The 22,319-nt window shown below is 50.1% G+C and overlaps 1 long non-coding RNA gene across 2 annotated transcripts; it reads right to left on the reverse strand.

Moving 5' to 3' along the window:
- Positions 1–1,027: 1,027 nt before the first annotated feature.
- On the reverse strand, positions 1,028–21,539 carry LOC110545563 (uncharacterized). 2 transcript variants are annotated; one of them, XR_009591965.1, is made up of 5 exons: positions 7,002–21,539; positions 6,525–6,588; positions 3,709–3,814; positions 2,963–3,133; positions 1,028–1,814 (listed from the first exon to the last, which is right to left on the reverse strand). It is a non-coding gene; the product is annotated as an uncharacterized LOC110545563 (long non-coding RNA). The 2 variants fall into 2 exon arrangements; XR_009591964.1 differs by having other exon boundaries at positions 6,525–21,531.
- Between the last annotated feature and the right edge of the window lie 780 nt (positions 21,540–22,319).

A 22,319-nucleotide genomic window follows, 5' to 3' on the forward strand; every position in this document is an offset into this window, starting at 1 on the left:
AGGTAATGGCCTGCCGTGTGCAGCACAGAGAGGGGTGTGGTCTATGGTTCTGAGGCTATAAATATGAGAGCCCAGAAAAAGAAGGTGTGGCATGAAGTGGTTGGGTGTGGCAGCTAGCGGCACTTTGAAGAGATCAGAGATGAATGGGGTGGCAGTTAGGAGCCGGCAGATGGAAAGAGATGCTTCAGGACACCGTGGCTGGAGGAGACTGCTGGCTGTTTGCTGTTGATGGAGACTGGCCCAGCTCTGGAAGAACTCTTCAACCCTAAACAGCCTGGAGAAGTAAAGGGGTCTGCACCTCCTCTCCCCACTAACGTTCCTAGGGTTAAAGGGCTGGTAGAAGGGAGGTGAGGGGTAAATACCCCCAAATAAAAGAGTTTTAAAACAAGCTCAACATGTCTTGGCTTTAGATTCCTTTCCCGGGACTATAATCTCTGTACTGGCCCTTGGGCATGTGTCTTCAGCTAGGAAAGACTGTCCGCCAAACCTGAAGAGCGTTTCTCTCCTCACTTTGAATCTTTCTGTGGTCTCTCATGCACTCAACCTCCTCTTCTTGACATTTTGTTCCTACTTAGACACTGGGATTTTTAATCACCTTTCTTGTGGTTTTAGCAGACTTAGAAAATAACAGTACAAGGTGGATTGCATGGGTATTTGTTAGTATAAATATATCCCAAACTTCATGTGTGTCACATTTATGCTGAAATTGACTCATTGTTTGAAATTCAAAGCTAACTGGTCATCCTGTATTTTTGTCTCTCAGCTCTGCCTCCTGGGCTAATTGCAAATCCACTGGAGACCAAAGACTTGTCCCAGCTCTGGCCAGCTCTGGTAGGGCATGCCATCATCCAACATCCAGCACGGTTTAGGTGCAGGGGACTTCCCTGTGTGAAAACAAATGAAGAACAGCCATTTTTTTTTTTTTACTAGTCCCTCAGTCCCCGTTTAGAGGCCTTTTATACAATTTACATTCAGAGTTCTTAGTGGACTCCAGTGTTTACAACTGAGACAGGAGAGCCATTGATCTTAGATGATTTTATTTGCCAATATTTATAGAAGGGATGAGTGAACAAAACTGAGAAATCCACACGTTGACAGAAAACAATTCTGACTAACGCACATGGCCATTTCTCTCATCCAAATAACATACCATGGAATCAAACAACTACAGAGATGCACAGACAGATGGTGATAAGCCAAAAGCTATGTGAGGCATGGGGAGTAGCTGTTGATAGCCATATCACAAACCAAGCAAGTTTCTACTGCAGGTCAGATAGCAAGCCATCCTTGGCTTCGTCTACATCCAGGGTTCTTTACCAGTCATGGCCACCAGTTGCAGAATCCCAGCCCTGGAGACACATCTGTTGAGAGGAGGTGGGTGCCAAGTACAGTGACCACTGAAAACAAAACAGACCCTTTCATTAAAGGACTATAGTAGAGGCAAGAGGTTAGCAAGTAGTTATAAATCCACGTGAGACATGGGTATGAAGCCTCAGTCCATTTCATTCCTCCTGAATTCCAGAAGGGAGGAGATGGTTTATCCAATGAAGTGCAGTTCTGAGGATCTGCTGAGGGCTATGCTGCCCTCTGCCCACGTCTCCATGAGGACAGCTGTGTTAGTCCTGGTCCCTGGTCCTACTCTTTAAGTCCGCATCTTCCAGTGTCTCTTGAAGATGTCTGCGGGTGGAAGCTGAAGCAAAGGATAATGAGGCTAGGATACATGGAAAAGCAATGGCTGCTTTGAAAGCCATCTATAAGGGATGCTTGATGAAGAGATGGAGGAATGCACGGGCAGTGACAGCCACAACCTGATCCTAGAAGAAAGAAACACAGGAAGGAAGAGAGGAGAAGCATCAAAAGTCATCCCTATGAGTGACAACATCCTTCACTGGGCCCCTCTTTCCTAGGACCCTTGTCTACAAGCAGAAGAAAGACCTTCCACTGTTCAGGGAAAATGTCAAGGCCCAGCCCATGGTTCCAAGAATCTTTCTGACCCTTCTCTGCATCAGATGCCCCCATTGTCATCCAGTTTTGTCACACTAGCACTGGGATGAACTGAGAGATTCCCAGTCCCTGTGAGGGACACCTCATACTGTCACCAGTATCTGTCAGCGATGGTCCCTAAGCCTCAAGGCACTCAGGCTCCTGTGTTGGATCAGCAATCAGAGGTCACAGGGTGTTTGTGTTTAGGGGTGGGCTAACCGAAACACCCATGTTGCAGGTGAGGAGAATGAGACCTGGGTACCCGTTAAAAGTTTTCTGTCATGCTCTTTCATTATGGTTAGTTCAAAGAACAGAGGAGGTAGCCACAGAGATTCTGACAAGTAAGGGGACCAAAAAAAGACCCTGGGATAAGAAGGGCTTGCTCATGGTCAGGTATCAGGACACAGGTGAAACCCAAAACACAGCTGGGGGTTCAGCTCAGGCTCCTGGAGCTAGCAGATTCTTTTCACCAGCCCAAGGAAGGAAGATGCTTCCCCTATAGACAGGACCTATGAGAGGCCCCAGGCCGCCACTCCACAGTACACGTTCTGAAGATGCATGCCCAAACCCTAAGCATCCAATGAAGAAGGCTGCAGAGACAAGTGGGTGAGAGCCTCCTCAAAGCTGGGCACACTCCCGCAAACCCGTGGAGAAAGTCCTTATTAAGGCTTTCTCTGAAATCTGGCATGAACCATCTAAGGTCATGATGAGATCCTAGGGAAGAAGGCTGCTCCGTGAATGTGTGACTAACTCCCTCCCACTCTCTGGGCTGTTGACTGAGCTCCTGAAAAGCCACTTTCCCTGCCTGCAGGAGGTCTAACAAGTAGGATCTCAGGAGCAGCAAAGGACTCATGACCTCAGGGAAGGGCCACCTGAGAGACAGGTTGTGCTGGGACAGAGACACCAAGCTCCCAAGCTACCGCTCAGCCTGGCAAAAACCTGCTTCCTGAGGGTCTTACCTCCAAGAGACATCACTTACCTTCTCAGCCAGAGCACGCAGGTCCACCAGGTGAAGAGCATGATGGCAGAAACACTAGAAGGGGAGCAGATGCAGCTTCTTACAGAAGAAAGACCCAGAGAGGGAGCCGAGAAGGTGTCCATTCTTGAGGCCTTCTTTATCCAACCCTGTCTCCTGGAAGTTCAGACACCCCTTTGGAAAGGACAGGTGACTTATTTTTACCAAAGGAGAAACTGAAACAAAAGAAAACCGACTGACGACAGCCAAACATCTGTTTGGCACCTTCTGTGGCCAAGTATATCAGATGACTCTAAAATCACTGAAACAATACGTAATAGTCTGCAATGTGTGCTCCCATGGCCTCTACCTACAGATAAGAAAATCGAGGCTCCAGAAGTTTTGGCACTTGTCCAAACACACACAAGCAATACACGGCCAACCTGGAATTTGAGTAGTGTGATATCAGAGACTAGGATTCTTCCCACATCGCATCCTGCCTCCCAGGACCCGGACAACGAGCAGGTAAGAGACGTAAAAGAAAGAGGCCCCTTCTTTCCCCACCACCACGTGTGAGTTACGATCTGATCCGTCCATGTGGTCCTGCCACATGATTCCCCTGGGTTCCCCAGCCAGGCTCCTCCCCTAACTGACAGCTAAACAAGGCTTTGCTGTCTGATGACCTTTGTCGTATACAGCTTTTAAAACTGTTGGACTTCCCATTTCCATTTAATCTAGAATCTAATTGTTAATAGGTGGTTGGTGCCTACCTCTATGAGGGCGCATGGATGAGGAGTGAGGAGCCCGAGGAGCCCGAGGAGCCCGAGGAGCCCGAGGAGCCAGGTCCTGGGGCCAACACCCAGCTGTACCGGATACCTGGAATGCAACAGACCTGCCTGAGAGGACGCCCTGCCCCGTAGGAGCAGGTGGAGGACTTTTCACCCTGCAGATGATTCAGAGGCGTTCGAAGATCAACAGCGGTAGCACGCGCTTGCCATCTGCTGGCCACAGAGGGAAAGTTCAGTGAGACTGTATCCTACTGAAGACAGGGCTAACCAGGGGAGGGCAGCCTCACATTGGCTGTTTCTGTGCGGCTTTCTGTTCCCACGGTGTCTACAGTGTCTCTGTGTCTGCAGGCAGATGGCTGTTAGCTTGAAAAAGGAGAGGTGAAGCTCCTGGAGTGATTGCAAAAGGTCTTTCAAATACACTAAGCCCAACTTTGCACGTGGGAGGATTTTGCTCGTTGAAAACTCAGATTCTTAGCCAGGCCTGTAATCCGAACTACCAGGGAGACTGAGGCAGGAGGATTGTAAGTCAAAGTCTGCTTGTATGAGTTTAAGACCACATAGAGAGATGTAGTAAAAGACTCTGTTTCAAAAAGAAAAGTGAAAAATGGAAAGAGCCGAAGATGCGGCTCAGTGGCAGAGCCCATGTGCCATGCCCTAGGTTCAATCCCCAACCCTGAAAAGGTCTGCAGAAAGGAGAGAAATAGAGAAAGCCAAAGCGGATTCTTGGTTGCAGGTTGTGGGCAGGGTGGAGACTCTGTGCCTGGGATTGAGCCGTTCCCTGGGTAGTGGTTTCTCTCACACTAAGGCTTTGCCCAGGTCCCACAACTCTACCCCCTTTTCCCATCCAGTGACTTGTCAGGCCTCAGGTTGGATTTTTCCCATCTAGAAGCTTCCGCTCTGCTTCCAGCTGGAACAGAACCACTAGCAACACCAACGTGACTGTCCCTTGGCTACGACTGAGCTGTGCCAGCCTCAGTGGGAAATGCCCTGGCATCGTCTAGTTCAGTTTTCTCTCCAAAACTTCCTTTTAACAAGTAGATATTGCAACTCTCCATTTATACATACAAACTGAGCCCCCACCCCCCACTTCTGGAAAAAGTTCCTTGTCTCACAGCAAGGAACTGGGGGAGCTGACATCCAAACTGGTTAAACTCCAAGAGAGCCAGTTCACTGTGTCCTGTCAGAAGGCCCCAGGAACATCAACTCAACTCAGCTTGCATTGGTTCTTTGGGAACATGCTTTTCTCCCCAACTTCCTGTCATGTCCTTAGCCCACTGTGGCAAGCAGAAGGAGCTATGGGCAGCCTGGAGCTGGGCAGTCATGAACTTGAAGAAATGGGACAAAGGTGAGGATCAAGGTCACAAAGTCGCAAAGCTTGAGGGACACTGTGGGAGCACCCCACTGAACAACGAGGGGCCTGGGCTGAGCCTCAGTTTGAACCCACATCCTTCCTACACACGAGGAGCTCCAAGCCTGGCTGGGCATGGAAGATGTACTCCAACCTCCACAGCTGGTGTCAAGAGAACAGCAGGTGTTCCGTAGGTCAGAGGCAGGCTGAAGATGAATGAACCTCGACCAATGGGAGGGGAGATGCCGTCTTCTGGCAGAGCAAGAGTACGCGGCCCCCGAGTGTGGCTGAGCTCCTGGGGACCCCACAGATGGATGGGGATTCCTGCCCAGGGAAGCAGGCCGCTCACCAGAATCAAGGGAGGTGAGGTGGTCCAGAAGAGGCCAGAGGCTCATTAGGGAGCATGGCTTCTGCCATTTGTTTCTTTAGTTGACAGTGTTGAGTGGCTCAGCTCTTGTCCCTTTGAGCACCGCTGTGAGCGCTACGTCACACGGATGAAACCCGCTGCCTCCAGGGTCATGGAAACCAAGGCAGGGTCTGAGGATTCTGAGCAAGAAGCTGGCATGGGTGAGACAGGGTTTGCAGAAGATTGGGGCCGGAGCGGGCAGAGTGGCTGGTCCTCACAGTAAAACGACAAGTTCTCTAGACCCACATTTCATGTCCTGTGAGGCAGCAGCGTTCCCATATGGTACCAGCCACTCTGCACGGCCTGTCGTTAAAGAGATCAGCAAGGCACGGGCCCTGCCTTTGAAATCTTGAGGTCTGGGAGGAAGAGAAAAGCCAGAGGCCTGTGGGGCCTGCTCCACAGGCTCTAGGGATGGGATAGGCATGCAACAGCAGGTAGAAATGGCAGTGGCAGTGGGTGCCTGGGGCCATGGTGAATTCCGCACTGGCTGTCTGATTGCCTGACCTCTCTGCTTCCAGTTATGACAATTCACTAAGGTTGTTCACAGGGATGGAATGGCCAGAGATGACAAAGGGTCTCAGGGGCCACTGTGACTCCGCCAAGACCTTCTAACCCTCTATGTAGACACCCACAGTTTGACTTATCCCTTTGGTACCCCAGAAAGGAATAGAGCTATATAGCTTTCAGAATATATGCCCTAGAAAGAACACTAGGTCCAAGCTGTAGGCAGCAAGGGATTCTGCCAGCTCCCAAGAATCCCTTTAGGGCTTAAATCATAAGGCCCATTGCCACCTGGAGAAGGCTGAGAACAAGGAAGGAAGGCTCTTAAGCTTTCTTGGAGTGGCATGTGTGCCAGAAGCCAGGAGTGTCCCTGAACATAGAAACACAAAGAAGGGCAATGACAGTCAGGGTAGCTGCCCACCCGTCCCAAGCCCTCCCTAGCCAGCTCCAAAGCTTGCTCAGCCCCACCTCTTATCCTCACAATGTCAGGCTGGCTGAGCAAACAAATGCAAGTTTCTGTTGTTACCCTGCGTTTTATCCTACCTTTGTTTCCTGAGGCCCCAGGCATGTGTATGCCACAGCTTTCCAGGGTATGCCAAGCGAGCACCTGTAAGTAGAAACAGGATCTGCATCTTGTCTAAACCCTTGCTGCCTGCACTTCCTGCCTCCCTCTGTGGGTCTATGAACCTGAGATCTCCTCCCCATCTCTCTGGCATGGCCACAGGGATCCAGGCAGGCTTGCTTTGGAACACCAGACACCCACCACCCATACGCTGTGGCCCCATAGGTCGCTGTGTTCACACCTTTGGTATTTCCAGCCTCTAGCAGTGGCTTCGAAGTGGGAGAGTTCCAGCGAGAGAAATATCAAGTAGGGGGTGGAGGACAGAGAAAGGTAGGCACAGAGATAATCTCTCTTCCATCTCCCTCTTGTTTCCTACATTAAGGCCAGCTGTGACTGAGCAGCCCTGGCTCCTTCCACCTCCCACCAAGCCTTCTGATTCCCCCCATTGCTTTACTTACTCCTTCCAGGGGCTGCTCTTGGCTCCTCAGTGAGTGCAGCTATGATTGCTGCTCCAGCTGTGCGGGCCGACAGGCGTCTGATGGAGCATCCTCCGCCCTGACTCAGGACCTTGCCCGACGACGTCACCTTGCCCAGAAACTCTCGGATTCTGTGCTTTGGTGTAAGCCCCAACCCCTTCACACACACACACACACACACACACACACACCGCAGTCCCCAAAGCCATCTATGTCCACTTTCGCTCTACATCCTGCTTTTCTTACAGTCAAAGAGAATAAGAGACAGCAAAGGAGCAGAGGACGGGGTCAGCAGCAGCTCTGAGTGGACAGCGCCACACAGAGGTGGACCGTCTTCTGCCGTCCTAGTGCCTGCAGTCTTAAAAAGTCCTCTCTTAGCAAAGGTGCTCTGACCAGGTTGACATGAACTTAAGGCTGACCTGGGGTCCATGGAAAAGGTCTTGTCTCAAAATTAAAACAAACAAACAAACAAATAATCAAAACAGAAGCAGTGTGCACGAGGCATCACATGGAACTCTCCTTGTCGCAGCTTAGGCTCCTCCTTCCTGTCTCAGGTTTGGGTCTCTTTTCTCCCTGTCTCTTTCTCCCGAGATGAAGGGTTAGGCATCTCCTTCTCAATCCAAGGAGTCCTTATTTCTCCTCTAGCTCCCCCTGCACCAACAGTCTGAAGAAAAGCTGGAGTCACTGCAAACTCAAATCAAACCTTCCTTCCACCCCACCCCCCTCAACCTGCACCCAAAGAGCTCAGATTAAAATGGATGTCTAAACAGCTCTCCAGGGGACAATGCACACTCCTCTTTTTACAAAGACAAAGGAAAAATAGCCCAGTTTGGAAACCAACCCGCTGAATTAAGTCACCCAGGCTGCTGACACCTGCAACTGGGTCCACAGTACCCCCAGGACATCTCCTCCCATTGGCCTCTTTACAAAAGAGTGCCTCAGTTTCTCCTTCTGACAGACTTGTACTTTGGCTCTGTAAACACCCAACAGAGAATGTTCCAGCTTCCACACCTGGGGCCAAGACAATGAAGAGACCTCAAGACAAGAAAAGACAGTGGCTGCCACACTCTGGGTCGTGCACACACACACACATACACACGGGCACACACTGCATTTGCAGTCACCCCTTGGCTCTGTCCTGCCCTGCCCATGACATTGTCTGGAAAGATCCTTGGCTGGCCTGCAATCAGAAGACAAGCCCTTGCACCCTTCTTCACCTATCATGTGCCGCTGTCTACCCTAAAGGATCACACTTAAATTATTCAGATAGTGTTTCTAGCTGGCCCTTGCTCTACCCAGAACCCCACCACCACACACACACACCGAAGATTCATATACTGTTCTGCACATGGACCAGTCTGACCCTCTCGTTTCCTGGTACTCACTAACCATTTCTACATGTCTGAAATGCTCTTGCTTCCTCTCTTACTTCCTGCTACAAGTTAACCTAAGACCATTGCTTATCTGCAACAAAGACAACCCCCACACACACCATTGTTCCCTTCCCAACCCATGGCAATCATTGTCAGGACTGCCCAAAGTCTGATCAGAGAGTGGGCTGCAAATTCCCTGTGCCGGTTGGCCACTGCATACATTGAACAGCCTGATGCTGGCATCTCGGGACTAAATCCTGGAGGTACTGCTCTTGGAAGGCAAACATCTTTACTCTAGGGAAAGCAGGTTGGATCAAGAACTGGAGTCATGTCTGTTGGGAAAGAGGTGCTCACTGACCCCTCTCTACGTGTTCCCATAGTCTTGTGGGCCATCCACACTAGGGAGAGGTGTGTCTAACTGATGGTATCCCAGACTGAGAGGAAGTTGATTTTTGTTGTTGTTGTTGTTTTACCTTGTTCAATCTTTTTCTTTCTTTCTTTCTTTCTTTCTTTCTTTCTTTCTTTCTTTCTTTCTTTCTTTCTTTCCTTATTTATTTATTATTAGTTACACTTTATTAACTCTGTATCCCAGCTGTATCCCACTCCCTCATTCCCTCCCAAACCCTCCCTCATCTTCTCCCTGCCCCTTTTCAAGTCCACTGATTGGGGAGGACCTCCTCCCCTTTCATCTGACCCTGTTTTATCATGTATGGATATAACCTAGAACCTCTGCTTGGATGAAGCCCATGGTAGCTCAGTAACCAATTGGTTTCCCATAGTAAGGGAAACAGGGACTATTTCTGACAGGAATTCAATGGCAGGCTTTTTGACCTCCCCACCCTCCAAGGGAGGAGCAGTCCTGCTAGGGCACAGAGGAGGACTTTGCAGCCAGTCCTGAAGATACCTGAGAAGGAAGTTTGACTTAGACGCCACCCTCGAACTCTTCTCTACCCCAAACAACAGTAGAAAGACACTGATGCTTCAGCCCCAAGCCTGCTTAGAACAACACTGCAGTCTGTGTGGAGATTCTGGATCACCTGCCTCAATGCTGAATGAGTCAAGCCGCCCCTGGGATCCCCAGGAAAGACATGGTTCCTCCCGAGGTGGAGAACTAGAAATTGTATGCACAAAACCTTTGCTAATGAGCGAAATGCAGCACAGAATGGTATAATAGACTTTGCCCAGCAATACACAGCTTGTAAGGGGCAGGACTGGGATTTAGGTCCAGACAGCCTGGAGGGCAGAACCACATACTTGATAAGTGGGGTGCACTGTGCTCATCGGGCCAGGGGCTGTCCTGCAGGGTGGATAATAATCAGCCTTGCTGTGCAAAAGAGGCGGCCTTTATCTATCCCATTCAAAATAGTCCTTTTCCTATTGGATCTGACAATAATCCAGTGCAAGTAGCCATAAAAAAAACCTTCCCTCTCTCTCCATCCCCCTCCCCTTCCTCCTCCCTCCCTTCCTTCTCCTCCCTGTCTCCTCCTCCCTCCTTTCCTTCATCCTCTCATCATTCTCCCACCTTTCTCCATCCGTCTCTCCTCCATTCCCACCCTTTCTCCCTCCTTTCTCTATTTCCTCTTCCTCCTCTCGTCTCTTTGCCCCTTCCTTCACCCCTCTCCTCTCCACCCTTTCTCTCTCCTTCCCTTCCTCCCTCCCACCTTCCTGCTTCCCTTCCTTCCTGCTTCCCTTCCTTCCTTCCTTCTTTCCTTCCTTTCTTCCTTCCTTCCTTCCTTCCTTCCTTCCTTCCTTCCTTCCTTCCTTCTGTCCTTCCTTCTGTCCTTCTTTCTTTTCTTCCTGATAACTATCCTTCATTAAGACCAAAGCAAGGGTTTTCTAACCTTTGGGATACATACCTCAGCAGTCTCTTTGAGAACAAAGGACCCTGGGGAAACGGTCCTCACTCCAATGCAAATATGAGGAAAAGTCTGTCCTCCCCCCTCCCAAGCCCTCATTGCCATAGAAGAGTTCCACTGGTGATTTTCAAAAAACCTTAAAAAATGGTTGTGGCAGCAAGGATGACAGAGCCAGTCTGAGCTTTGTCCCCATCTTTTACTGGGCACATGCTGGCATTGCCCAGAGAAGTTTCTTCTTAGGGATACCGCCATGTACCCTCTCTCATTGATTCACAATTCATCTTCCTCAGTCTCAATGTTATGTAAGGCTGTGCCTCTCAGGTCCTGTGGACAGCCTCTCTGGACACAGCAGAAATTGTTAGGGGCCGACCCTGTCTTGTTAACCCCGGTGGAATCTGCAATTATGTTCCTCTTACAGAATCTGGTCAGTCCATTTGTTTCATCATTATTTTTGTAAGTTGCTAATTAAAAACTCTGCTTCACTTAGAGATTGGAAAGCCCTCCACCATTCCAGTTCTGGCCTGATGCAGACCACTTCTCACGGACTACTCCCTGAGACCTTTAGGGTAGAGTGGCTGTCTGAGCCATGACTGGAAACGGAAAGCATCCAGAGAGGCAGTGGGAGATGGGAACATGGGTAGGATGTGCCCACTTGAGCCCTGCCTCTATCTGGCCAAACCAGCTTCCCCCAGAACCCTAGTGGCTTTGCACTGTGTCACCACGAAGCTTCAAGTAATAGCCCCCACGCACTGGGAGAAAGCAGCTTCATGATATGTGGGTCAAAGCTGCCAGACAGGAAGCCCGGCCTAGCCTCACAGTTGTTGCAGAGTTGGACTTCAGGCCCAAGGCCCTGTGTTTGTCCGGCAAGCTCCGCAGCTGAGCCTTAGCCCTGGCCTTGCTTATTGGTTCCCTTTAGATGCTTCCAGCACTTGGTGCATGGTGGGGGCTGGGTGGGGGCTGTGGTCTCTGGCAGAGCAGAGAGAGCTAATTGTAAAAGCCACTCACAGGTGCCTCCGAGGGCATTCCTGCCTGCTTCGTGGCTGCAGTAATGAGTTTCTTTCTGTGCTTTGTGGGCTATTCCTAACAAGGATAACTAAATCATTCATTTCATTACCGACAGGGCTTGGCAGATAATTGTGCAGGAGGCAATTATCATCATGCACATTCCAGGAAGGAGCGTGGCCAGCTGATCCTCACCAGCAATGCAGGAGGAAAAAGGAGACAGGGCTGAAAGCACCCTGGCCTCCTGCCTGAGATAAGCTGCCCTTCTAGGCTCCTGGCTTTACGCACAGGAAAGAAGGAAGGAGAGAGAAAGAGGGAGGGGGGCAGGAAAAAGGAGGGGAGAGAAGGATATAGGAAGGGAGGGGAAGGAAATGAAAGACCAAAAGGGAGGGCTATCGAGAAGGAAAGAAAAATTGAATGAGGGGAATTCAGGGGAGTAGGGAAGGAGGGAGGGACAGGGAAAAGAAAGAAAAGGAGGGAGAGGGGAGGGACAGAAAGAGAAATGGAAGAGGGGAGAGAATGAAAGAGAGAGACTGGAAGAAAGGGAAGAAGGAAAGGAAGAGAGAGAGGGACTTCCTCTCAACAGGGGGACATAAAGTTGAGCTGAGGTCTCCTCAAGATATGGAAGAGAAGAAGAAAGGGAAATGGGAGAGTCTACAGATGGAAATGAGGTTTCTTTTAGGAGCGATGGGGTCAGTCTAGGATTAGTGATGGTGGCCACATTACCTGGACTCCACTCTAACAGTCACTGAATTATACTCTGTGGGAGGATAAATATCCTGGTATGGGAATAAAAATCCTTCCCCGATTCACGGTGTAGCGTAAAGTAGGAGTCAACAAAGGCTGTGTATATGGGACCAGGCACACTATCCATTCATGAGTTCCAGGCTTGTCATGTTGTCACGGGAACAGGACTAAACAGATGCCATTGAGGTTAATATCATGCCCCACCACATCTCTAGCCATGGGTGGGCCTAAAATCCATATAAATTTGGCTGTTTCTGTATCTACCTTTCTGTAGACTCAGCATGTTGTGTGTGAGATTGCAATCCATGCTTTGGAGGGGTGCATCTATGTAAGAAGATGTACATCAAGCCTGTGAGCTTGTGTGCCCATGACAGGTGGGAACCAAAAAAAGACAAGCATATTCATACATAAAATAAGACAAAGGCAGGTTAATGGTCTGGGGAGTCTGATTAATCCATGCTTCTACATGAGAAATATATAGCAAAAACACTAACATTGATGCCTGGGAATTCTCCTCCTCCTCTTTCTACTACTACTAATATCATTATTATTAATTGTTCTCATGCATCATTATTACCACACCTATCCATAATTCCATTTTCAGAGAACCTGACACCTTTTTCTGGCCTCTAGGGACAATGGGCACTCATGTGGTGCATAAACTTGCAGCCAAAACATGCACATACATATAAAATAATAAGTTAATTTTAAAAACAAAAGAAATAATGATACTACCAGGCTAACATTGGACATTGAATTATTTCTCAATTATTATTATTCTAGAGCTTGAGTTTAGAGACAAGCAACCTGACAACTTGAGGCACTCATACCATCATAGACCTCATTACTGGTGTCCTTACTGTGGCCTTTCTCCCACTGACACTTTTGAGAGGAAAGATGGATGATAAAGTGTAGGGTGAGGACAGACATCCCAGGAGGGATGAAGGAGTGAACTATTGTAAATGGATGTCAGCCTGAAAGATGGAGTTGGGGGAACCAGCTCCTAAAGCTGCAGAACGAGAAAGCTGCTTATCTCTCTTTTTCGTTGTTGTTATTAGCTGACACATCAAGTTAGGGAAGCTGTGACGGTCACCTTTGTCAATCTGACAGTCAATCTGACATAACCTGGAGTCACTTGAGAAGAGAGGGATTGTCTACATTGGGTCGGCCTGGGGTGGGGGTTGCCTTACTTAAGTTAATAGATGTGGGAAGACAGGGTCTACTGTGGGTAGCACCATTCCTTAGGCAGAAAGGAGGGCCTAAACTGGAAAAGAGTGAAGAAATCGTACTAAAGCAAGCAAACAGTCAAACAAGTGGACATTCATTCATCCATTTCTCTGCTCTTATTTGCGGGTGTGACATGAGCAGCTGTTTCAAGCCATTTCCACTGTGACCTCTGTGTAATGATGGACTATAACCTGGAATTATGAGCATAAAAACTTCCCTTCCTCCCCCCCATGGTTAGCTTTCTTTCTTTCTTTCTTTCTTTCTTTCTTTCTTTCTTTCTTTCTTTCTTTCTTTCTTTCTTTCCTTCCTTCAGGGTTTTCATCACAGCAGCAGAAAGAAAACTAGAATTAGAATTTCTAGCATTAGAAATTCTAGCAAAGAAAACTAGCATTAGAATTTCATAACTGAAAATCATTTATGCATAGGACAATCCCCCCCCCTCTGAAAATACATCCTGGATCTTAAATCTCCTTGGGATGAAAAATAGCCAGACCACTTTATGATGGTTCCCTCACATCAGCATTGTAATTGGCTGCTGTCACGTGTTAATGCAGTGGCACCCAGTGTCACAATTCCCAGGATTTCTTTGTTTGTTTGTTTGTCTGTTTTTGAGGGGGGTCAGCTTCTGGTTCGATTAGGCATATGACCTTCATTGGCCAACATGACATAATCAGAATGTCACGAGCACATACACATTGGTGAGCAGTGCCCTGAAGACCTTGTGTAGCTCTGGCAGCCTTGAGCCACCACATCAAAGGTTCAGTGACTCAGGTGGAGCCACCATCAGAGGGGATATGCCTGGCCAGTCCCTAGCTGGTTCCACACCCGAGCAGAGGGCCAGGCATGTGCATGGAGATACCACTGTGGATGTTTCTTGCCCTGGCAACAGTCGGATCAAGCTGAAAACTTGCCCCATCCAGCTCCACACAGCCTGGGAACTCAAGGGAAGCATGATGCCGTCTTCCTACGTCATTCAACTTGAGGTTGTGTAGCTCCGGATGATCGAGACACAGGAGCACACAGTTGGAGCTGAGTGAGAGGTGTCAAGTGCAAGGGCTTATTCTCTCCCTTTAAGAAAAGGAGAGGTGTCTTTGAGCCACCTTTCCAGAAGCCAGGCCATCATCTTGGCTGGAACAGAGCCCCACATGGCAGCGGAAAGCCCAAGGGGCCGTGTGCTCCAGTTCACTTGTGACCCGTGAGCCCCAGGAGCATGGCTTGAGGTGACAAACAGGGATTTTTTTTTCAATGACATGACCAAGGTCACAGGGCTACTAAGTAGAGGGGGCAGGGTCTAAATATCTAGCGCCCTGCTTCCCTGTCTCTTCTGACTAGGGTGTTTAATTACGGGCCCCGCATCAACACAGAATGTGAACAGAGCTGGGAATCAAAGCCTGGCTAATGACAGTGAAAGCTCCCTGCATCTCTAAGGGAAGGGAGAGTTTAGGAGTCCTGCTTGAGCCCCCAGCAAATACCACACTGGCTAGAATGACAACTCCAGGCCTACCTAGGCTTGTTCTGTGTAGCTTTAGAGAAAAACAAAAGGGGATTTTCAGTTCTCCAGATTTCTTAAAGTATATTTTTCAAGTGTCCAATACGATACTTGGATATATGTGTGTGTGTTGTGAAATGATGAATACATCCATCTAATTCACATCTCTGTCACCTCTTCTACGCATCATCAGAACATTCACGGATGGCTCACAATTTGCCCATTTGGCCAGGGTTAAAATTACTGTGTTCCCTTCCCGCTGCAGAAAGTAGACCTTAGCAATTTACAGCTGCAGGGTTTTGTTTTTTTTTTCCCTCTTGTTTTGCAGTCTGTCTCTTCACTTTGTTCCTTGTTTCCTGTCTGTGGAAGGGTGTCAGTTTGATACAATGTGTTTGTCTCTTCACTTGCTACCCTTGTCTGGAGGCAACATCCATTGCCTAGACGAGTGGCTTGAGACCCCTCTGAGGGTGGACCCACCCTTTCACAGGGATTGCATGTCAGATATTTGTTTGATGACTCACAACAGTAGCAAAATCAGTTATGAAGTAGCAATGAAAATAATTTCATGGTGGTGGGGGGTTCACCACAACCTGAGGAACTATATTAAAGGGCTGCACCTTAGGAAAGCTGAGAACTACTGGCCTAGATAGATGAAGGTCAAGGAACCCCCCCCCCTTTTTTTTCCTTATTAGGCTGACACTTTCGAGGTTTACACTGAAGTCTCTATGTATCTTGACTTTATTTCTGCACATGGTATCAGGGGTCCAGTTTCACTCCTCTGCATGGGAAGGTGTGGAGCTGTCAGCATCGTTTACTGTAAAGGTCACCCTTCAGCCTGGGCAGCTCCTTAAGAGTGAAGGCTTCACACGAGGATCTTACTTTGTATACAGCAGCCTCTAGAGTCCGAGGCAGAAGCAGCTGCGTGACCCTGTGGTCTCTTTCCTGCTTCTCAGTTCTTTGGGAGGTGCTTCTGTGTGCATGGTCGCCCAGCTTCACTTTTCAGTGACTAGGTCTGTGTGTCAGACTGCCAGAATCACTCTTAGTCTGTCTCAGCTATACTCTCGCATGAAGGCAATCCATATTTTCATATTAGCAAATAAGTGTGTGGGTGAAACCCAAGACTAGGACCCTAGAGTGTGTCCCCCACCTCGCGGCACAGCTTGGGTCTGTATCGCGTGCTAACCCAATGCCAAGGTCTTCAAGTCTGGCCACCAGGCTGCGAAGCCTAGCAGGAAGCAGCGGCAGTTGCTCCTGACCCTGCCACTAGGGGGCAGATGCGTCCCGTATTTTCAAGGCAACACCAGCCACTCTGCTATACTGGCTGCAAAGGCACCTTGGGCATCAGGCTGAGCAGAATGCTGAATGGCTCTGCCAAGATCCATCCAACTCAGGGATAGCCGCAGAGGTACCACGTGGGGGCGGGGGGAGGGGGGTCGGTGGCATGAAAGAGTCATCTCGGGCCATTGCCCTAGGTGTGTAGGGTGAGATGGAGAAGGAAGTAGGCCTTCCTTGTTTCGTGAGCCCCTCTCTGTGCTCTGACTCCAAGCAGCATCACCAGAGTGGAGAGCAGTCTTGAGCTGGCTCCCTACACCCTGCTGCTGCCCAGCGAAGGAGGCAGGGTAACCAATCAGGAAGCTGCCGAGGGGTGGACTAGGCCTGTGGGCTGAGTTGAAGCAGCCTCCCCGTCTACCCTGGAACATGTGGGATCCTGGCTAGTCTATGAACAGTCCTGGGGGGCCTGTGTCCTTGGCGCTCACTGGTCCTTCAGGCACCTTAAGGCAGGGGATAAGCATTGTCATGCCACACTTTCAGGTCAAGGGGCTGAGTAAGAACGGGCGGATAACCAGTTGACATTAGTCAGCCGAAACGTGATCAGGTTGGGAGTCCGACACAGGTGCTCTGGCCTTTGCCAATCATGAGACCAAGGATTCGGGAAGGGGTGACATCTGAGGCTTAGAGATGGTGGTCGAACCCCAGGGCACGTTGACACGCACACAAACATAACCGACTGCCAAACATGTCTTCTCTCCTCTAATTCTAGAAGCCAGCCTACCAAGGTGGAGGCCCGACCCTGACTGAGGAGCCGAGCACATTCAGGCCCTGCGTTCACTCAGGTAGTATGGAAGCAGCCGGCACCCTCTGGTCCTGGGTACCTCGTCTCTGCGGGTAGACGTGAAGGAAGCAGCTCGTGTTCTCTGGGATCTGCACAGACTGAGGGTGCTCTGGTCTCAGTCCCTTCCCTTTGAAAGTCTACCCTTTCTCCCAGCGCCCAGAGGGGCAATTCTGGCTGCTCCACTGTCCTTAAGAAACAAGGGTGGGTGAAAAGGAAGCTAGACTGTGTCCCTGAAGTCAAATTTGTCCCCAGATGCTTTCAAGGGTTTGGTAGGACTAACTCAGTCTTGATGGGATAACCACCCCCCTACACACACACACACACACACACACACAGGCTTTTCTCTTTTGCTGTGTTTTATTCTTCAGTCCCTAACTTCATTTGGATTCACAGCAGTGGGAAGAGCAGGGCTCGGCAGAGGTCAATGACAGGGACCACTGCAAACAGCCTGGGTGAGTGCAGGCAGCTAGGCTCTCCTGTAGGTAAAGCTGGCACAGAGGTCAGGCATCCTGAAAACAGAGGGCCACACGCCAGCCCCATTTCCTCCACTTAGTAGCCGAGAGGCGGCTTCACTGTCAGTGGTCCAGGCCAGCGGCACCATCTCCCACAGACCAGAGAGCGCCCACTTGCCTCTGGAGTCAAGTGCACGCTTTGTGTTCCCAGATGAATCAATGGTAGTGAGTACCATGTCCTATGGTTAGGGGCTTGAACTGGGGAAGGGCACTCTGGCAGAGGCATTTCCTCTGCACCAACCAGGTGATTGGCCTTTCTCCCAGAGCGGAGCGAACGGCACCCAGCTTCTCGGTCTGCAGTGCCTGCTCTGACCTGAGTGCAGGCCAACAGGGCTGCTCGCACTGCGGCAACCGCAGGGAAGGCGGTGTGAGTGAACGCTTCCTCCTCTAAGGCACTGGAACTTTCCGCAAAGTTCTCCTGCTCAAAATAGCGAGGAGGCCATACAGCGCTTCTCCAGAATAGACGGCAGGCAGTATGTCTGTGGGCCGTCGCCGTGGGTCACGTGGTCAGGGGCATACGGGTGCCCTTCTCTCTCCTGAGACACAGGCCCCGGCACTGAGTGAATGCCTTCTAAAAGTGTGGGGTGCATCACAGGTGCTGGAATGCTGAGGCACATAGGGTGAGAACTGGTTTCACTTGTGCCTCCGCCTCCCCTACCAGCACCTGGGCGAAGGAAACGGAGGCACGCTTGCTCCCTTCTCAAAGGCAGCTCTCAGAAGCCTCTGGGAATGCAGGCCCTTCTTGCTGCAATGTGACCATCTGTGGCTACTCCTTTCCCCTCTGCAAGAAGAATGCAGGGACCCCCACCCCCATTCCATCCCTGACAAGGGTGGCAGAATACCCTGGTTCAGGGATAGAGGGAGAGAATGCCTGCGGGCAGAGGTCCCCAGAGTCCACTGTGGCTCTTGGGTAGCATGGCATTTTGTGTCTGCAGGGGGTCTGCTCATCAGCAGGGGCTGGGTTGTCTAATAAGGCAGAGGGAGCAAGAGGACTCGTCAAAGGCTCTTTCAGACCGTGGATTCGATGCGCAGTTACAAAATTAGATTCCAAGTGATTTCTGATGGGGTGCTGGCCCCAGGCACAAGCAAAACAAAGGCTCATCCTGTGTGCCTCAGCATTCCAAGACACCCTCAGGCCTCCCTCTATTCCAGGTGAGAGTGGGGGGGGCAAAGGTCACCAGCCTGACAGCTTGGTCATCCCTCCCAGAGAGGGGAGGTTGCTGAGAAGAGATGGGATCGTCAGACAACTCATAGGAGCACTTCTTCCTACCCACACCTCCCGATAAGGGAAGCCGTCCGTGTGTGAGAGAAATAGTGGCGCAGAGAGCTGTTCTTGTCACCCAGAGGATGGTGTGTTGGGAGTTTGGTCTTCAGGGTGGCAGGGTTGGGAAGTCCTGGGGGCACCTTTAAGAGGAAGGAATCTAGGAGCTGGAGGGATGGCTCTGTGGGCCAAGAATTTGTGAGCACGAAGACCAGAGTCCACACCCCCAGCGCCCATGGAAACACCAGGTGCAGGCAGACAGGGCATCCCTGGAGCATCCTGGCCAGCTGGATTGATTGTACTGGCAAGCTCTGGGTTCAAATGAGAAACCCTGCCTTAATTGGGAAGGTGGGAATCAATCAAGAAAGGCTCCCAGTGTCGACGTATGACCTTTGCACACATATGTTTATATACACGTTCACCAGAATACTTGCAAACACGTATGTCCACAGGGCACACATGTATGCATGCACAAATGGGGCTGCTTCTAGAAGAGGATTTTCAGGTACACTCGGATGTGCCTTCCTAAGAAGAGCTGAGACGTTCCTCATGGATCCCTGGTTAGTTCTTGTGGGAAGGCTGTTATACAAGCCCAGCTCCATCTCGCTCTGAGGTGTGATCCTTCCTCCCACACACGCTCCCGCCATCTGCCATGTGTCCTTCACCACAGCCTGTGTCATGCTTTTTTGAATTTTGAAAGCTCTAAAACTGGGAGTCAAATAGACCTCTTTGCTTTATAAAGTTGGCTTTGCTCGGATGTTTTGTTACAGCCACAAGAAGCTGACTAATACATGCAGGATGAAAGACGAAGTGTATTTCCCTGGCCAGGGTTGGCCTGTGATGCCTTGAAGCTGGGAGAGATGGACCATCCTTCTACTGCCTCATTCAATGTCACAGAGGTAGGAGGCCTGGATACACTCCTAGACTATCCCTAGAGTCAGAGCTGGCCTGACCTTTGGGATCTTGGAAGTAACAAGCATGACAGTTCTGAGTCTCAGGTTCTCTGTGAGAGCCAAGGAAGCCATGTGTCCTCTGGCATCCTTATTGATGACATTAGTCAATGCACATGGATGGCCTGCTAGGACAATTTTTTTTTTAATTTTATGTACATTAGTGCAGTGTTATTTTGCCTGCATGTCTGTGTGAGGGTGTCAGATCCCCTGGAACTGGAGTTACAGACAGTTTTGAGCTGCCCTGTGGGTGCTAGGAATTGAACCTGGGTCCTCTGGAAGAAGAGCCAGTGCTCTTAACTGCTGAGCCATCCCTCCAGCCCCGTGCTTTGACAATTCTATGACACTTTAGGTGGGCAGATCTCCCACAAACATCCCCACCCTAGACAAGCCACTTAGGAAGGCTGAGCCCCACGGCAGGCAATAAACAAGTGCAGACGGCCAGGCTTTGAAGAACGACTGGCTCCCCGAATTATCAAAAACGAAGTACTTCCCACTCTCCAGGACTCCTGCGCCATTCACTGGGAGGTTCTCCCTAAAACTTGTTCTCTCTTCCTGTCTCAACTGTATCATCTCATTTCCCAGAAGGCTTATGGATGGGACCCAGCCAGTGCCTCCCGTCCCGTCCGCACAGACAGGGAAGCTGTTGGGTCTACGCTCATGCAGTCACTTAGTGACCCAGCAGGGATCAGAGCATAGGCATCATCCATTTGTACAGACAATTCTGACCCGTGACTTAGTCTCTGCATTTCTCTGTCCATATATACCTCTTAACCTCAATCAAAATGGCCTTGCCTTGGTCTTCCCTAAACCCAAGAAGAGATTAGCACACGGAGAAAGACAAGAGGAGGGAAGGAATAAAATTAACATTTTCCCTAAGAGAATGGGAGTTTCAGCCAGATCAAGTGCTCCCTCCCAAGCTTGAAACCATGTCATCCTTGTGCCCTGTGCTGCCACAAACAGTGCACCCTGGGAGCCAGGGTGGATGCTTGCCAGGCCATCTGTTGGGTTTCCCCGGCATCACACATAGGCCGTGTACATGTCAACTCACACGGGGGGCGGCCACCTCGTCTAAATCTGTGGTGGCTCTGGGAAGGGAAGGTCTGGGCCTCCAGGCCATTCTGTAACAGCCCATGGCGGACAGGTTCTATGAAGGGGAATCCCAGAGAAGTAAAGAGCCTCATCTGAAGCCACAGAGGAAGCCTGGTATTTTAAGATCAGGACTCAGCACTGACACCATCCACTGAGCGCGCTCTGATGTCTCAATGATCCTCAGGGGTCACAGAACAAACGTGATGGACGCTGTAACTGTTCACGTGAAATTAGAGTGAACCTGGCTTTAGAAGAGTAGGGTAGAATCGAATAGAATGGAATTCATAGAAGAGATGACATTTGAAGGTAGTCAGGACTAGAGCTGTTTCTCCCAAGTAGTATGTGGACACACACACACACACACACACACTCAGAGAGAGAGAGCTTTTGTTTATGGTTTTTCGAGACAGGGCAAACCAGGCTGGCCTCAAACTCACAGTGATCCTCCTGCCTCTGCCTTCTTAGTGCTGGGATTACGGGCATGTCCCACCACACCTGGTTTAGTGATTCAGGTGAAGCACACGTGGGATTTACAGACACATAGGCTCAGTTGGTCCTGGCATAGTTCTTGGGGACAGCTATCTTGAATCTTGCAGAACTTTGGTCTCCACATCTGTAAAGTGAGATTATTGAGCGGACCTGACCTCAAAACAGTGTAAGACCATTCAAGCAAAACGGTGAAAATGCTGATACAAAGGCAATGTTAGGTATTAAATGTGTATAGAATGCTGCATGTATGTGTTCATGGATATAGTCAAAGAGACAATGCATGTACAGTTGTGTGTGTGTGTGTGTGTGTGTGTGTGTGTGTCCATCCACATACGGGAACTTAAAATTCGAGATGCTAGCTGTGAGCCCAACTAAGAATCCACCTGTGTGTAGGAGGCGGGCGCCACCTGTCCTGGCCCCCTGTACCCAAACCCTGCATTTCAGTCTTGCATACAGGAATGTTCCTTGGAGTCTGTAGGCGTGAGTGTGTTTGGGGGTTGACCACCTTTGCAGGAAAAGGTGCAGTTTGAAGCCTCTTGACACAAAGGCGCCCAAACTGAAGTGTGTGTGTTTGTGGGGGGGGGGAATCCCAAAGAAACACCTGCTTCCTTAACTGCCTAGTGGTTCAGAGGTCAAGACTCCCTATCTCACCCTGTCTTCGCCAGAGCGCCTGGATAGACTAGGGACATTGGCTGCCTTGGCAGGACAGAGCTGAAGGGCACAGGGATGCAGCCAGTGACACTGCAGCTGCTTGGTGTTTACTTGTTTTCTGTGCAGAGTAAAACTCCTCACGCCCTACCTCCCCCCCCCCCCCGCCGGGAGGGAGGGAGGATGGAGAAGGATGCAGAGTCTCAGAATTTTCGCATCCAGGGATGTGAGTGGGTTTTATATTTAGCAGATGACTCACCTCCAAGCACATTAGTCACCGCCTCCCGGCTCCAATCCTGCAGGCGGGGTGCTGGGGATCTCAGTGGGGTGAGATTAGACAAGAGATTGAGAGAAAGAGCCAGAGAACTATGGCAGGAAGGGAGGACACTGGGAGACGGGTATGTACAAGACTGGGGGGGGGGTTGGCGTCAGGGGGATTGAGGCTCCAAATTAGAAAGCCTGTTAGAAGAGGGATGCCTGGTCAGTCTTAACAGAGAGGTTCTGAGTTGGCGGGAGACTGGCTCAACCTTGCCTCAAGCAC

Source organism: Meriones unguiculatus, chromosome 5, assembly GCF_030254825.1.
Source record: "Meriones unguiculatus strain TT.TT164.6M chromosome 5, Bangor_MerUng_6.1, whole genome shotgun sequence".
Classification (NCBI taxonomy): Eukaryota; Metazoa; Chordata; class Mammalia; order Rodentia; family Muridae; genus Meriones; species Meriones unguiculatus.